This window comes from Macrobrachium nipponense, chromosome 16 (genome assembly GCF_015104395.2).
Source record: "Macrobrachium nipponense isolate FS-2020 chromosome 16, ASM1510439v2, whole genome shotgun sequence".
NCBI lineage: Eukaryota > Metazoa > Arthropoda > Malacostraca > Decapoda > Palaemonidae > Macrobrachium > Macrobrachium nipponense.
The window spans coordinates 29,284,358-29,291,857 of NC_087209.1; the positions used below are offsets into that span (position 1 = coordinate 29,284,358).

At 35.3% G+C, this 7,500-nt stretch overlaps 1 protein-coding gene across 13 annotated transcripts in view; it reads left to right on the plus strand.

The window, feature by feature from the left end:
• LOC135195630 (transcription factor 12-like) overlaps window positions 1-7,500 on the plus strand; it is a 642,011-nt gene that overhangs the window by 349,907 nt on the left and 284,604 nt on the right. The window contains exon 1 of one of the 13 annotated variants that reach the window (XM_064221991.1): window positions 5,312-5,362. The exons of 11 other annotated variants lie outside the window; for them this stretch is intronic. The gene's annotated coding sequence lies outside the window, so the exon portion shown is untranslated. Of the gene's footprint in view, window positions 1-5,311; window positions 5,363-7,500 lie in introns of those variants that run through there. One more of the 13 variants, XM_064221988.1, reaches the window with a different exon arrangement.

The following is a 7,500-nucleotide window of genomic DNA, read 5'->3' on the forward strand; positions in this document are numbered from 1 at the left end:
ACATTAATATTATTGCTTCCACATTCTTGGTTCCATTTAACACAATCTCACTCTTACTCTAATCAGTACTCCACTAACGACCCATTTTCTTCTCCCACAACTTTGCACTTGCTTCTCGTTTCCTCTTTGACTTCACTCATCACTCTATTCATTATTATTATTTGAGAACGTCAAATATTTGTATCGGAGTGAGAGAAAAAAGTATGTAGCGTGTTCAGCTCTCTTTGTAGTGGGTGCTCAAATAAGAGTATTGTATAACTCTTTACTTGCCCGAAGTTTATTTTAACTTTAATATGAATTCCTCAAGCTATTTTCAGTATTGTACATTATAGTGAAGATCTCGGTGGCTTTTTAGACCCAGATTTTTAATGATTACCGAATCGACATTCGCAGTGACGATGGTGTCTAAATAATGACGATTTCATTTTTCTTATACAGGATCTTTGTTTTTTTTATTTAAGTGTACAAGTTGGGTATACAAGTGGCAAAATGCGCATTCTCCCTCTAAATATATAATGCTTCCCATATCCCCGAACTTCATTCAGAAAAGTGCCTCAATAAGGTATCACGAACTTTTCCTTCCTGTTGTGCAGTTGCAAACAAAGAAAAGTTCTTGCCTTTCGACTGGGAGGTGTTTCGGTGCATTTACATACGTAAGTATGGACTGGCAAGTGTGTATATGGTAGTAAAACCAAGAGATAATGTACAACTTCTATAACTCTACCAAGGTGCGAAAATGTAGTGGTTCCTGGAAGACCAAATTACAGTACTGGGTAACTTCCAATGGCCAAATGATACGTTGCCGACTGACGACGTACTTCTGGATACGGTAGTTACCCTTGCCAGGCAGCGTCGTCTTTCCCATAAATGTAAATGGAGCTCTTAATTTTCTCTCTCTTTGGGAATGTGATGAAGCCTACTTGGTACTTTTTGCTGGTAAGGCGATTTAGGGTTTTAATTGGCCAGTGATTTATGGCCGTTAAGGCAAAACCTTGATTTCAGCAGTAAAATCGCTGTTCTGGAAAGTCCGTTTGCATTCCAGTTATTGCCCATTATTTTCCAGGGTGCTTTTTCGTACTCATCACACCGGTTGGGTTTTGAAACTGTTTGTTGAAGTGTTTCACTTAGTTATAATTTACATAATTCTAATAAAAGTTTTTATGATCTGTTGAAGGATCCTGTCTTGCTTTGATATTTTGTTTTCAGTATTTAGTTTATTTTTGCTTACTCGGGGAGTAACCCTACAAATTACTTTATTGTTGGGGGGTGGTGGTTGGTAGGAAAGGTCTATGGAAGAGCCTAAAAAGGTCTGAAAAAGGTGTTTGGCGTTGAGTTAAAGATGCAGGAAATTTAGGAAAAGATATTTTTTATTTATTTATTACTTGAATGAAAATGTAAATAATGAATAATGTGCATGTTAACAGTGTAGAAAAGTTATTTTATAATATGTAGCGTATTTATTTTAATTTTCGTTGTTGAAACAAGGCTCTATTTGACAGCAGATTTTAGCACCTTTTAATTTATATTAAAAGTTAGTAATACAGTATAATGTTTACGACTTATGAGTGAGGGGAAAATCTTGCACACGTCCGAGTAAGCTGGAGGTCGGATCACACCTTATTATTAACTTGTTCAACAATACTCTGCATGTAATTTGTATTTGATCTTGTGGCTTGGCCTCTGAGGAAGACGGAAAGAATATACGATGCTTAAATTGGCATCCATTTCGGAAGGTAGAGCAGGAAGCGATGGATAGCTGACAAGTTGTGTGGAAGAATTAAGCTTGTAATCAAATACTTGACTACCTGTAACATTTAGATATAAAATTATTTCCATTTAATTTTGTATTTTATTTGATTTTATTTTTCACATAGATCTAAAGAGAAAAAGTAGCACTTTTCTGGAGGGTCAAGTGTTTATTACTGCTCTGCACAGAGCTGAACGGTGTAGCTCGGGTGATGAAATCTCTGAAGGTGTGACTTTCCCAGTCCGCTTTATTCAGTAATTAGGGCAATGAATGAAACCATGAATGCTTTCTTGTTCTTTTCTGAAGCCGCCATCTTCGCGTTTTTGCTGGAAGATGTTAACATGGGGTATTTAGACAACCTTATGAAAAAGACAAGTTTGTCAGATGTAGAAGTTATAGAATGTAAATTATAGTAGAAGTTGAAGTGTCATTCAGATGTTATTGCAGCAAATAATTTTAGTGCTTGAAAAATATGGCTTCAACTTTTGTCTGTTAAGTACGGCAAATGGATAACTTCGTTTAATGAAACCGGTTTATTTATTTCAAACAATTTTGATATATCTGTCGTCTCTTCGTATCTCTTAAGCATTCGCGCGAAATCTGTCGAAGTTTCTTAGCAGAATTTATATTCATTTTCCAATGCTTCCTAGTATCTGAATGGTTTATAATTTTCTATGCACATATTGCTACCGAGTTCATTTTTCCATTGCTTAAAAATCTGTCATGCTTTTTCAAGTATCGTCATTTTCCCACCTTTGTGCTCACACATTTTATTTATTTATTTTTAAATTTTTTAGTCCATCAACACTGAGGTTTCTTTCGTTCCACCTTGCAGATCCCTTTTCTTGTTAGCACCCGATTTTATAACTTCCAAGTTTTCTTGGGTCTGGATTTACTGTCATGTTACTATTTGTGAGAATAATCCTTTCCTCTTTTTCTCTGATAGCTCATCTTCTGACTATGTTCTCTCCAAGAGAGAGGAGTTCTTGCTCTCGTTTGGCTTGGATTTTTGTTTGCCATCCTACAGACCAGTATGCAGACTTCTATTTTCCTTTCGAAATGCTTTTTCAGAGACTCAAGGGTTTAAATTTAGTCAATGATTATTACCTAACAACCCTTGAGTCTTTATACATCAAACGGCTTGTTCCTTCTTTGAACTCTAACGTTTCCGCTTCTCCTCTTTATCTAGCATAACTGAAGTCGTAGGTTGGTGTGAAATCTTGGTCATTCGTTCTTCTCCTTCTCCTTTGAGTGGTTTGGTGAGAACTGGGTCTTTTTTACTGTAATCCTTTTAAGTTTTATTAATTTTTATAAGTAACAATATTTTTTTTCTTTCTTAACTTTATTTTAATATATTTTATATATGTATAATATATATATTATATATATATTATATATATATCTATTATATATTTTATAAGTACAACCAAAAGTTTTTTTTCTTTACTTTGTTTTTAATATATATAAATTATATGGTATGATGTTTGTGTGTGTGTGTGTGTGTGTGTGTTGATGGTGTGTTGTGTGGTGTGTGTATTGTTGATGTTTATGTTATTTGTAACCAGCCAGGAAATGAATCTTGAGGTTGGCATAAGCATTGATAAGTATATTCACCTAACTTACGTTGGTCATGTCCCAAGCAGTTTTGCCCCCTTCGTATACCTGTTCTGTTTGCCTCGGGACGCTTTATTTAAACATTACCTTGATATGAGTGTGCTTTACATTAGCATGATTAAAATATTCGTTTCACATTTTCAGTTCTTTCCCTAACATGCTCTTCCAAATCGTTATAGGTTATGACGAATATTGTAAGCATTGCTCCTGAACGGATTTCCATTCCGTTTCATATAAAAGCATCTCCCGCTTATAGAAAGTATATGTCAGTATTGATAATATAATATACTTGAACAAATACTATTATATATATATAAACATGGTTATACACATATTTTTATATGAAATTATTTTTAAACTAATTTTAGTTTCATATTTAAATTTATTACGGAGTTAAAACCTAGTTGTTGTGACGCCAGTTTTAATGGACATAATCATTCAATCAATCCCGATCGCTATATGTGAGGGTTTCACTGAAGACGTCGTATGCTATGAATTCGAAAAGAGCGGCAGAGGTGGATTTCAGGTTCCGTCCCGTATTGTATTTTAGAGGAACCACCAAACCTCCAGATAATACCTTGTCCTTTAAGGGTTCATCGGCCTTACGTAGTGTCTTAAGGGTTCATTTCTCCTTTGACAGGAGACCCGTAGTTGTCATTAAGGGTCCTTACACGACATAGGCTTATTTGGAAGCTGCGTACACTAGGCATTGATGATTATTTTATCAAATATTTTTATTTTCATATTGAATAAGTACAGCCTCTAGGTAACATGACAGCGCATCCCGTTGTGGCTCTTCTTGCATTATAAGTTAGTCAAGGATCTAGATATATTAAGAACGTTTATTTTTTACTGAAGAGAAAGAGGCTGGTGGATGATAAGTGGTTTAGGGAAGCGGGAGAACTGCTTGGATGTGGTGGTAAACATAATGTCAAGCGTGTAGCCTTAATAATGATGGATGGCGTGACACATTCCCACATAATTTCCTCAAAGACCTACAACAGCTTTTGGCCTTCTCTCTCTCTCTCTCGTCTCTGGCCTCTCTCCTCCTCTCTCTCTCTCTCTCTCTCTCTCTCTCTCTCTCTCTCTCTCTCTCCATAGGGCCCCTGGTATTGTTTACAAATTTCTGATTGTTTGGACACTAGGTTTTAAATCTGTCCAACGCATTCTCTCTCTCTCTCTCTCTCTCTCTCTCTCTCTCTCTCTCTCTCTCTCTCTGAGGTGTCCGTGATTATACTACTGCCATAGACCCTGCGAGTGGCAATGGGTGGCAGTGAGGCCCGGGAAACCAGAAGAGAACATATTACAGTCTGCTTATTTTGATTACTTATCAATCACCACTGGACCATTTTTTGAATTTATCAGATTGTCCTAAACATTTACTGAAATTTGTCAGAAACAAAGTTACAACTTGATCATTTTTTATTGAGGTAACCATTATGGCTATCTACTGTAATTGGTAATTTTTTCCCAGTTTTTCTGTAATTGGTCATTTTTTTCCAGTTTTTCTGTAATTGGTCATTTTTTTTCCAGTTTTTCTGTAATTGGTCATTTTTTTCCAGTTTTTCTGTAATTGGTCATTTTTTTCCGTTTCTGTAATATGGTTTATTTTTCCAGTTTTCTGTAATGTCATTTTCCAGTTTTTTCTGTAATTAGTCATTTTTTTACAGTTTTTCATGTAATTGGTAAAAATTTTTTCCAGTTTACTGTAATTGGTCATTTTTTCCAGTTTTACTGTAATTGGTCATTTTTTTTCCATTTTTTCTGTAATATGTCATTTTTTCCCAGTTTTTGTTTATTGTCAGTTTCCAGTTTTTATGTAATTGGTCATTTTTTTCCAGTTTTCTGTAATTTGTCATTTTTTCCAGTTTTTTTGTAATTGGTCATTTTTTTCCAGTTTTTCACTATCACTTTTGTATTCCCTGCAGGTAAGGATGCCTTGCTGTCATTGGCAGAGAAATATGGGAAGTAGCTGTAGTTGTTAAATAAAGCTGCCACGCTGTGAGTACCACTTTTTTTTTTTTTTCTTAAACTGCCTCTTGGTCAGAGTTGAAGGATGTGATGAGTATTTGAGATTTTTTTTTTAAATGTGTGGTTGATTAACGGGAGTACTATGGTTGATTAACGGGAGTACTACATTTCCATGGTACATTCTCGCTCATACCAGGCCTGTGAATGAACTTAAGATTTTTTAATGTTCGGCAGCTGAAACGGTGCGTACTATAAGTATAATTAAAATGCTTTTTTTGTAGCTGAGGTTTCTTATTGTTTTATTAAATGGTAACGTAAGGGAATAAAAGAATTTGGAAGAAATAAAGTTGTGGCACGCTCTTTTCTGATATTAGTCCATGGGTTTTTCTTATGTTTAGGGATTGGAAGAATTTTGACAATTTCTTTGTAAATTTTACTGGAGGCTTCATCATGAAACTTAATTTTCCGCACATAAGGGTTTCTAAATAAATTTATCATTTTATAGATGTTCTGTCGGGTTTTCTCTTTCATAATACATGTCATAGTCTTTATACGTTGCGTATTTAATGATAATAAAAAAAAACTCCGACTTTCTGGCTATTTTAAATGTGGATAGAAAAACAAATTCTGAAAATACAAAGGTTGCTTTTCGTGGGTGCTGTATCTTTTTCGCTGGCGGACCCCGTGGATTTCCTTTACTTTCTTCTTCGTGGGTCCTTCTATCCTTGGCCGTGTGTGTGTGTGTGTGTTGTGCTGGTCCATCGCTCATCATCAGCATGTCAGAGTTTGTCTAATGAATTTGGTTATGGATTGAGTTGCGTGAAACTCCTCGTGAAAGTTCTTGAAATTTTTCATCTATTTGTCGAAGTCTTTAAATAACGATTCTTCACAGTAATGCAATTACAAAATTTTCTCTCTCTCTCTCTCTCTCTCTCTCTCTCTCCTCTCTCTCTCTCTCTCTCTCTCTCTCTCTCTTTGACAGCTGTTTTGTTTACAGTGTTACAGTGGACCGATTTTGTGAGACTCGAAATGCTTTTTAAAACATTTAGTCATGTTCTAGTTTTCCATGAGTTCAACCGTCAAGTAATTTTTTCCGTTTTAGTCTTGTTCTTCTGTAGCTTAAAGATATGGCGATAAACGAAAAATAAACGATTTTCCTTTTTGTGTTTATTTTGTTGAGAGCTCTTGCCCATTTCCTTATTCTTCATAGGTTTGACACTTTTTGTTGTTTATTTTGTAACTTCGATGATTAAACTCACTGACAGTCATGGGGATGCTTTTGTTATGTTCGTTATGAAAACGTGTCTATGCTTGTATGGGTTTGTGGTATTGCATGGGATTTTATACTAGAATTTTTTATCAAAGGAAGTCCCTCATCTAGTGTTGCCGACAAATGTACTTTTGTGGTAATATTTTCATTTGTTTACATAGTATTAATATTGGTTATTTTCAAATTTGGAACAAATTCATAGAAACGTATATAAAACGATTACATTAACATCTAATAATCATTTACCACTATCTACAAAACACACCAAGATCCGATTAAAAAGTAAAGAAATTCAAACAAATTATTGTTACCCAAGAAAGCCTTAGTTTTTTTTTAAGGGTGGCTGTTCCCTTCGTAGCGGGGCACCTTTTGACAGCAGATTTATGAGTCAAGTTTTTTTTTCCGAATCTGGAGTAGGATTATTTAAGACTTCCTTCAATCGATGTTGCCTATGGTGCTAGGATAATGAACCTTGATTCTCTCTCTCTCTCTCTCTCTCTTCCTCGGTCCTCCATCTCTCTCTCTCTCTCTCCACTATATATTTATATATATATATATATTATTATATATATTTGATATACATATATATATATATATATATATATATATATATATATATGTAAACATATATATACATACATACATACATACATACACGAGAGAGGGAAGGCAGTCTGTATCCAGTTACAGAGACAGACACGAGTCGGGTGTTGATGACATTATGACGCAAAGAGAGTTTTCTCTGTTGACAGAGAGCAATCAGCGCTGCAGACAAATAGATAAGTTCGCCGGCATGTCTTAATTATAGAGGATGACTCTGCGATTCCCCACCACTATGCGGAAGGGCGGTCGCTACTGCTGGTGGTGGTGCCTCCTCATGCTCCTCCGTCAGGGTGCT